Source organism: Denticeps clupeoides, chromosome 19 (assembly GCF_900700375.1).
Source record: "Denticeps clupeoides chromosome 19, fDenClu1.1, whole genome shotgun sequence".
NCBI lineage: Eukaryota > Metazoa > Chordata > Actinopteri > Clupeiformes > Denticipitidae > Denticeps > Denticeps clupeoides.
In genome coordinates this window covers 6,431,656-6,442,266 of record NC_041725.1, presented here as the reverse complement: position 1 = coordinate 6,442,266, position 10,611 = coordinate 6,431,656, and the positions used below count along the sequence as shown (strand labels likewise).

The 10,611-nt window shown below is 45.8% G+C and overlaps 1 long non-coding RNA gene across 1 annotated transcript; it reads left to right on the top strand.

The window, feature by feature from the left end:
- Positions 1–8,952: 8,952 nt before the first annotated feature.
- LOC114769746 (uncharacterized) lies at positions 8,953–10,318 on the top strand. The gene is made up of 4 exons (XR_003743250.1): positions 8,953–9,089; positions 9,272–9,547; positions 9,627–9,709; positions 10,040–10,318. It is a non-coding gene; the product is annotated as an uncharacterized LOC114769746 (long non-coding RNA).
- Positions 10,319–10,611: the final 293 nt, after the last annotated feature.

Sequence of the window (10,611 nt, the reverse complement as noted above, 5' to 3'; positions counted from 1 at the left end):
TGACTCTGAACATATTGTGACATGACAATTGTGTGTTAAATTTATTTGCGCAGTGTGATTCCTGTGGTATAATGTGTGCGTCTGCAATGTGATTGATGTGAAAATACAATTCTAAAGCATGTGTGCATTTGCTGATTTTGAAAGTCACGCTTTCCAGTAAGATTCTGAATAAATACGTAACATGCAGCAACAAAACATAATGTGAGCTGCTCTGGAACTGCTATATTGTAATATGCCTGGTAGATTTGTTCATTGTTGTGGTTATGAGTTGCCTACATGATTAAATATCATTATTTAGTCTTGAGTTGACCACAGAAAACAACAACGGTGTAGCTATGGAATGCTGGACCCACTGTCTTCACACAATCATTCACAGTATCACATCTACACACCCTTCTTCATAGCTCTCACAAACACACAAACACAAACGTGAGGCTTGACACGATCTACCAGTGGCATCCTCTGGGCATCGGTGCTGGACTATGGCTCTTTAGAAAGGAGGGATGGGGGAGAACTGAGGAGAACCCATCTCATCTGCCAGTCTAGTATGAAGCATGGAGCGATGGAGGCAGACAGTCCTGACTTCATGTCTGACCCAGTTATGACTCCGTTCTCACAAACACACACGCAAACACACCCTAACTGGATGCATGTGATGACCAGCTCGGCCATTGTGACAGGCCTTGTCAGATAAACATCAGCAGGGCTTCCAGAAATGAGATGCCATCCTTCTTATCAGCCTACAAAGTACAACTTTCAACTCAACGAACCATTTAAAAAAAAAATCTGCTTTTTTAAAGCAGTATACTTTCATGTAAAATGACAAAAAAAAAAGGATGACAGGGAAACATCTGCACCGTGGATTGTTTAGAAGATGAACTTTGGTTCAATTGAGGGGGAAAATGGAAGGAATTAAAAGTATGTGAGTTGCCTCCCTTGCTAATGTTATGTTTATGGGACAAAACAATTATCAGAGACTTTCCTGTTTCCTTTATTCTGTTACCACGCAACATCTGACAAGCTGGGCAGGCAGAAGCGCCTCGGCGACTTTACCAAGGCCCATCACCGCCGGTCTCATGGGTTCTTCCCAGCATTACTACCAAACAAAAAAAAGTCTAAAGGTTCATTTGTAAAGTTCAGGGGTGAATTTTAAGCACCTCAACTGTAACCACGGCGTGTGCAAGAGGGCATGATGTCAGGGCATGAGGTAGTGAGGGCAGAAGGGTGCACAACAATGGGTCTACATGTGCCGCAGGGTGTGCCGAAAAACGGTCAGATAATTTTTTTTTTTTTTTTAATAAATAGAATAAAGAAAATCAAGTAAATATAATTAATATATTCAGCAATTGGAATGATATAATATTGGGGGAGTTTTAATTGCTGGTGGGGTGTTGAAATAAATCTCATAGTCGATGCATCATGATGCAGAATTGGATGCAGCACAGAACATAATATGTGGAGTTTTATTAGACTCTGTTCTGACTTTCTGGCAGCGGCATAAAAATTCTAGTTAAAAGCCGGCTGCCTGATCTGAGTACAGCGGCACCCTGGCAGAACTTCGTTCTCATCATCCTGTGAACACCATTTTTTTTCTGAACGTCTGATTTTTGCAGGGGGGGGGGTGTCATGACCCTGGTATCCCCTGTGCAAATTAGGCGCCTGAAAGTGCAGTTTCAAAAAACACAAGCTGCTGGGGGAGGTGTGATGCCATCTGCAATGTGCTACTTAAAAAAGCCTTGCAGCTTGGCAGTCATGTCGTTGTTCGGTTAACACATTATCCCAACGAGCACATGCACCCCGTATATATACACTTCTTACAACTGTCATTTGTACCATAATGACTATTAAACAAAAGCCTTCACCACTGATTTCAGTTCACATCATGGTTGACCACAGACAATATGATTATTATAATTTGGGCCACGACAACAACTGTTAAAAAAAATGTTAAATAATAATAATGAAATTTACGTGCCCACTGGACAGGGCACACTATACACTATAGGTTCACATGGATGCTACAAACTTGATTAGAAAACCAAGAAACAAGACATTAATGAATACAGACATTAATGACGTAACTTCTGAAATACTGTCGGAAATGCGTAGTTAAACCAACATTATTTTGGTACGTTATTTCCTGGACAAGTCTTCTACGGACACATGCACTGCCACATGTGCTCTGTGTATCACAGCAGCCAACCACTGTCAGAAGTATGGGAATGACTGGCTTCTCTGAAACTGAAAGCCTTTTTATGTGGCAGTTTTGCCGAGTGACTGCCGGCACAGATCAGACGTGAGAAAAGGGATGAGAGACGGGGGCTGTGAGCAGCCACTCGGGTTCCATTACCACTGGCCTACCTGAGTCAGAAGCTGCTTCCGACTGTGTCACGCAATCTGGTCTGGCTGTTTCGAAAAACTGGGGCACAGACTGACAGGCAGTGGTGGTGTATCCACCCAGCAGTCATATCTCTCAGCACAGTTTTACTTCACGTACTGTAGATCGCACTACGGTGAGTCTCCTCAACGGGAGTGACAGTTGCCCTCCTTTCTGACCCTTATAAATCCTTCAGACTGATACGCGCGCACACACAGAGGACACTGGTGCTGTCATACCATCAAGGTCTCCAAAACTGCTCTGAGACAGGAACAGTTTACACACATGAATACGCAATTCATTATTATTATTAATAACATTAATAATAATAATAATAATAATAATAATAATAATACAGGGAGAGACGGCACATGGCGACTGTGTCAGTGGGCTGCCGGCATTTCATCATGCAAAAGGACAAGTGCAGTGAAGTGGACTGAATGGAGTGGAGCAGACATTAACCTACCAGCATAAACACCCCCACTGCCTCAACCGAGCGGCGAGTAAAAGCCACCAGCCGCGAGGCAAAAAAGGCTGATGCATTACATTGCTACCAAAAGCCTAGGCATTATCAGAACACAATTCATATCCACATATATATTATATTATATATTATGTGGTATTAAAATTAATAGTACATAGTTAAGACACTGCCTCGTTCCACATTATGACTACACAACCTATACTAAAGATAGCCTGATTAAAGCCTTCATAATGCATATCTGTTTATGTACATGCATACCATGCATGATCTGTCAATGGCCCGACGGCAAATGTACACACCAATATTTTAATAAAACGGGTTGCAATTTTTCCACAATTTTCACTTTTGCACACTGCAGCAGAATGAGATTTGCAGTGGCTCCTCTACTAAATAACAGGGTGGGATTTGTGTTCTTTGTCTCCCTCTGCCTCCCCTCACCCCCAAACAGCGGCCATAATTACACTATGGAAGTGCAGTGGGAATTCCCTGCGCTCAGCATTCCCGATCTGACTGGCTAACGACAATAACCTAAAGATCAGAGTTATGTGCTTTCCTCTCACTCTGGTCATGGACAATTTGTCATGTTGCCCAAGATGAACTGTAATGTTCCCTCATGTTTAACTACAGGGACTCAAAAGCTCCATCACTTAAAACATATTTTCTGAACTATTATTCACAAAAAAAAGCATCAGCACCGGTCGGCATGCCAATCTGATATTCTGATATTTGAACATAAAACAATATGCATCTCGGAACTACACTGATGTGTGAATTTGTATTTATAAGTTTCAGAAGAACTGGAATACCCCCGATCATACCACCAATAAGAGGAATGGAAGAAAGTGAAGGAAATAAACAAAGCGAGAGCTTTCATCAAGCCAGGCACATCCCCCCATTAACCCACAACAAAAATCTAAATATATCCCCCAAACAGTGACCTTTGACCTTCCCCCCTGCACACTGGGGGCCCCTGACAGATGTGCACAGAGGCCCACCGAATGCAGGCAAAACTGTTATATTTATATATATAAATATAAATCAAATAATAACGCATGAATAAAATATATGTGGATAAAAACCAGCCTTATGAATAGAATTTATATGGAAATATATATTGTTCGTGTGCTTAATGCACATTTTGATGTACTTTGAGCTCCAGCTCTTTGCAGGAGAATCTGACGGAACCCCAGTCTGACAACCTTTCAGGACAGGTCGGTCAGGGGGGCAGCGGGCATGCGACTGTGGGAGCCCACACTCCCACACTGGCAGCATTCGGCGCCCGAGCACAGTGGGCCCTCACACTGGCAGCCACGGCGGCATTCCTGCGAGTCCATGATACAGTGGGACCCTCTAATGCGCTGCTGCGCTGAAACCAGAATGGAACGGAGCGAAGAACATCGCGCTCTCCGGCGCCGAGGACTCCGCTAACGTTGAAAGAAGAGGAGGGGGGGCCGATGTCGCTGTGCTTCATTCATGAGAGAGAATGGTGAAGGGGCGGGGCGCGAGGCAGAATCACTACGCTGCTGTGCTGGTGCCCTTACTGAAGGCGCCGTCGCAGCATCACGGCCAGCATCACTTCCTCGCCTTAAGACAGACTCCTTCAGTCTCCGTTCAATCGGCGCATTCACACTCTCCGCTACGGTCGGCCTGTGTCGGTTCGCCACTGGACAATTTACAGATAAAAAAAACGCACCAATCATGGGTGGAACTGCTGGCCGGTCCTGGTGGCAGCTTAACGAACAAGTCGGCCACCTCCTTAGCTTATCTTCAACAAAGAAAACGCTTCATGCCTTGTTCCCATGAATAATAATCCAGGCCTCATTGAGAAAGAAACTCTCAGGGGAGTTCCATAAAGTTTCACGGAGACATAAAATGTGTCTGCCTGGAGAACATTTGGAATCTGTTAGCTTCCCCTTCTTCCAAAAGAGTGAAATTGGCCCAGAAAGAAACCCCAGAGCAACGTCTACGGGTCAGTCAAAGGTCCATGTGCATGAATCTGCCACACAAGCCTAGCAGGGCAGCAACTCAGCATTAAAATGAATCTGAAGTTCATCTAGAGGTTTCTATCTGGCAGTTGGCTTATCACCATTCTAGGTTCAGTATGGAAGGGTGTTTGGATACTTTGGCACACAGGACCTCATGTTCTGCTCAGTAACCTCATCTTATTGAAGGATTTTTGGGGCATGTCACAATACGAAAGTTGTTAGAAAATACCCACGTTTGTCAAAAGGGAAAACCCAAAGTAAATGAGTGGAGAGACTCAATTGCATGATTCTAAAGACTTGGGGGGACATACCTACCTGAAGTTCACATAACGGTCTTTTAAATAATGATCCATGACCTGAATGGATAAAATGTTATAATATAGTAATAAACTATGTCCTACAGAACATGGCTCCACTCCCTCTGGCATCAGGGACCAAGTTATAAAGCTATTTAATAACTATTTAATTTACAGCTTACTCCCCTTCCTTGTCTTGATGACTTTATCTTTAGAAAATTGACGTTAAAAGGACTTTAAATATTTGAAATTAAGTGTCTACCTGTCCTGTTGTATTTTCTGACTCAATCAAACATTCGTTATTCGTTTTGTGTGCCAAATTTCACTATACACTACTGAACAAAATCTTGAGGTGTTTGCGAAAAGCCTTCGCGCTGGTGGATCATAACTGGGTTGTAAGTAGAGTTAAAAAAAAAGCTCAGGGTAGGTGAATCCTCAAGATTCTTTTAAGAACTTTAAAACGGCTATCTTACTGCGTCCAGCTCTGTGCAAGCCCTTTCCTGTGCGGCTCAACAACCCTGAACCCAAAGTTCAAAGACAGACAGCCGTTTTGCTTTTGCCATCAGGAGGTCGTGAGAGCATGAATGCTTAACCGGAAATGACATGGAAGCCACATTTTTGAGCAGGTTCTGCGTGTTAAAGAATTGCACTTTGAACAGTCCACCAAAGATAAAATGCAAGTACTTAAGATTCTGATTTAGTTCCAGAGTACAGTACAGGCCAAAGGTTTGGACACACCTTCTCATTCAATGTGTTCTCTTTATTGTCATGACCATTTACATGGTAGATTCTCACTGAAGGCATCAAAACTATGAATGAACACATGTGGAGTTATGTGCTTAACAAAAAGTGGAGACCTGGTCTCCACAGTCACCGGACCTGAACCCAATCCAGATGGTTTGGGGTGAGCTGGACCAACAAGTGCTAAACACCTCTGGGAACTCCTTCAAGACTGTTGGAAAAGCATTTCAGGTGACGACCTCTTGAAGCTCATCGAGAGAATGCCAAGAGTGTGTAAAGCAGTAATCAGAGCAAAGAAACTAGAATATAAAACATGTTTTCAGTTATTTCACCTTTTTTTGTTAAGTACATAACTCCACATGTGTTCATTCATAGTTTTGATGCCTTCAGTGAGAATCTACCAACGTAAATGGTCATGAAAATAAAGAAAACACATTGAATGAGAAGGTGTGTCCAAACTTTTGGCCTGTACTGTAAATACGATGAACCCAACACTGATGAAACATTTTCCAGGATGATGCTGCTGCAATACAGCAGGGTCACTCAATGGATAATGACAATGATTTATGATCTGACCTTCAGTTACCAGGTCTGTGGGGCATCTCTAGGGGCATCTCACTTCCCAGCCCAACCAGGCTTCCCTGGCAGACTTGCTGCTGCACAAGCCACTTTCTACATGCCTGTACATACTTTCCACCAAAAACAGGGTTTGGAGGCATGATGCAGGAATTCTGCCTCCCACCACAAACAGGACGTGATTATCTGCAGCGGACAATCCAGCATAGAGCAACATTTGGCCTCTGAAGAAGACCTGAAATAAACACTCGTGCAGAATATCATACTCTGCAAGGAATTCACTCCAAAAAAAAAAAAAAAAACGTAGATATGGACAGCAAATGATGGACTGCGCAAAGAAACACAAGCATAATCCGATGCCCAGAGATGTCCAAAAGGTGCCATGTGACCATCAGCCTGCCTGGACAGCACCACCACGTCTCCAGGCCTGTACAGTACAGGCGGATCTCCAGCCCACCCCACCAGACCAGGACGGAGTGGGGTTACTAAAGCAGTGCAGACCGGGGAAAGAGGGAGAGGAGGAAGTGGGAACAGAACCAGACCATCGGCGGAGGGTCTGCGGGCCCATAGGAGGCGATTTCGGCACCTCTGGCTCGGATGAACCAATCAAACCATACCACCCATTACTAATCATGTTCAGAATGTGCGGGCTTCACTTTTAGGGGAATTTGCCTCGAATTTCTCTCTCTCATGCCATGTCTCACACACACACATCTGATTTGGCCCAGCAGGGACAGCGCTGCTTAACGTGACCTCCCTTGGGAGCAGAGGGCAGGTCTCTGTTCTGTCTGCCTCAGCGCTGGGTGCACTGGGGCGTCCTCATACTGAACCCAGAAATGACCACTAAGTAGCAGGGTGGCAGACTACGCATCTCCCTCAACGACTGTAGGTCACGTCGGCGGCAGGCTACGGTTACCGGGTGGGTGCCCTCAGGTCCCCGCCCCCGATTTAAAAAAAAAAAGGAAGCATGACAGTCAGAAGTGACGACCATTCTGCCGCCCCTTCACGGGGCGATAACCGTTCCCAGAATAGGCCTGCAAAGAGCCACCGCCGGACGTCGAGACAGGCAACGCACACAAATCCCATGCTGCCCGGGAGGGAACCACGCCCACCTCCCGAGGCGTGCATAAAAGGATTAACCGGATAACGACTGTATCGTTCACTAATTCATGTCATGTCAAGGAGGGAAGGTTTTTTCTTTAAATCCTCGCTTTAAGCCGATCCGAGGTGTTTGGTGGCGCCAACAGGGAACAAATGAAGGATTCTGTTGAACGCCGCAGACTTGCGCTTCCCTCGCGCTTGAACGTTTCGCTATGACTGTGGACCTTGCAGGGTCACTTTTTAACAAGAACCCTCTCCTGTTTCCCACTGCTCAGCCACGTTCTTCCTACTGGTTCAGAATCAGAATCGTGCAAGCACATACAAGGAACTTGGTTCCGGTGGATGGTGTCTCTCAAGTAGAGAGGAGAAGAAAAACAACAATGTGCAAGGATGCGTGTAAGTGTTATTTGTACAAGTTGTAGAATATGTTTGTACTGTTATAAATATATATATATACTGAATACAAATATATGTATGAATGTACATAGGTCTATAAGTGTGAATAGGTGAACAATGTGCAGTACAATAAATAGACAAAAACATCTAAATCTTATAAACAGAGTGTACATAAGAGTGAACATAAAGTGCAGAAGGTTGGTGATGAAGGAACCGAGACTTCGAAAAGGTGTCTTCGAACAGCTCAGGTTTCCCCGAACGGAACGATTGAAATGGTTTCATTCTGACTTGGGGAAATTTGTCTGCTCTGTCCTGCCTGAACTTCTTCAGCGTCCTGAGCTACGGTAGCTCTCCTGTCATGCTGGACAACACAGGCCAGGGGCAGTGGGGCAGTGGTGGCCTAGCGGTTAAGGAAGCAGCCCCGTAATCAGAAGGTTGCTGGTTCGAATCCCGATCCCCACACGCTGCTCCCCGGGCGCCTGTCATGACACTCAGGGTGATGGGTTAAATGCAGAGGACAGATTTAGCAGATCCTGACCACAGGGACGTTCAGGGAGAGATTGCAGCTTCTGTTCCACGGCCAGGCGCCACCCCACGTCCCGCCATTCACCTGCAACAATGTAGCGCCTCCCGCGCCACGCGCCTTCCACGCTGCGTCCGCGCCACGCGTGAACAGGGGGGGGTCTTCGCGTAATAAAGCGTATTGCGGTGGGCTGGACGACGAGGGTACAAATTGTGATAAACCCTCCCCAGACTGTCTGGTTTTATCATTAAAGGTTTTTTTTTTTTTTTTTTTTACTACAGGTTGCCTACGTCACACAGCACCCCCCCCCCCCCCTCCACAAATTAAATCTAAAATAACCCTTTATTTCCCAACCTTTGCGAGCCACGGCGCGAAGGAAATGGCCCTAGACACGTTCTCTCAGGCCAGATGTGGCAGCAACATCTGCACGTTGAAGCGGAATAAAAAGCGCACCGTTACCGCCGAGTGGCGCACCGCGCTGGACGCGCTCTGCCGGATCTCGGCCGCGCTCCCCGGCTTCAGCAGGTTCTTGGTGAATCTCCGGGTCGATTCCGCTGCCATGGCTTCGTCGGCGCCCTCGGACAGACGTCTGCGAACGCCCCCTTTCAAGGTGGGGGCGCATTAAAGAAGAAAAAAGAATAAAAAGAAATTAAATACGCGCTCTGCGCCTTCTGCTCGGTGCGCTCCGGTCCGCAGAGGAAGCGGAACTAATGTCTCTCTCTCTCTCTCTCTCTCTCTCTCTCTCTCTCTCTATCCCCCCCCCCTCTCTCTCTCTCTCATCCTGCTGTGCAGGACCGTCGCCACCGACCACCGGCGGCCAGAAGGGCAGAACGGCGCCTAGATAACCGGGGTGTGGGGCAGGAACGAAAGTAAAAACCCCAGAGAGACCAGCACCCACTCGCACCATTCGTTTGTCGACAGTAAAATAACGAGCCCAGCATCTCCGGGTTCGAGCTGCCGTGCTCTCGCCGACATGAAAGCAGATCGTCGGTCAGTACATCCACTGCCAAGGAGGTGAAGATCCCGCTATTTCATCGGGTGCTTCATACAATGAATAGTGAAGAACAGGTAAGATGAAAGCAAAACGTGTGCAAATGTGGCATCAGAAAAATGGGGATTGTCTTAATTACCCCTCATCAAAATTCAGATGGAGTAGATGCCGAAAAAAATCTGTCCGATGGCGCCCCCTGTCGTCCATAGGACTGTAGTCATGGGTCGTGAGTATTGCTGGTCAGTTATAGAACCTATTTACATCTACGCCTTAACCATTTACATTTACAGCATTATCTTATCCAGAGCAACATACAATTAGTAGTTACAGGAACAGTCCCCCCTGGAGACACTCAGGGTTAAGTGTCTTGCTCAGGGACACAATGGTTGTAAGTGGGGTTTGAACCCAGGTCTTCTGGTTCATAGGCGAGTGTGTTACCCACTACCAAACGTCACCATCCAGAGTGTCAGTTAGTACTATTATTACAGGGACAGTCCCCAGGGTTAAGTGTTTTCCTAGAGGGACACAATGGTAGTAAGTGGGGATGCCCGCTCTGGTTCTGTTTATAGTGATGGACTCTGTGCTGAAGGTGACCAGGACTCCGCTGGAACCCTTTGAAGGATCACTGGCCTGTTGGTGGTTCACAGCAGGCCTGGAATCTGAAGCTCTCCAATTGCTTCAGCCCTAATGAAGCTGGTGCTGAAGGGATCAGCACTTCTTGATGTCTTGGTGTTGTTGGATTGACCCTTTGCTGTTTTTTGCAGTTTTGTGTAAGTGTTACTTCTGAACATTTACATTTATAGCATTTATCAGACTCCCTTATCCAGAGCACCTTGCACTCAGTAGTTACAGGGACAGTCCCCCTGGAGACACTTAGGGTTAAGTGTCTTGCTCAGGGACACAATGGTAGTAAGTGAGATTTGAACCCGGGTCTTCTGGTTCATAGGCGAGTTTGTTTGTATTAGGCCAATTCATGAAAATGAGTGTATTTTCTCTGTATTTGGTCTTTTTTCAGGCTAGAATCCAGTGGTATTGTACATGTGTTGGATGACTGGATGATTGATCAGTTTCAGTCTTTGTCTTTATAATTATTGAGTTTATCCTAGAAGATGAGTGTATGTGGGATGAAGCTGTTACGGAA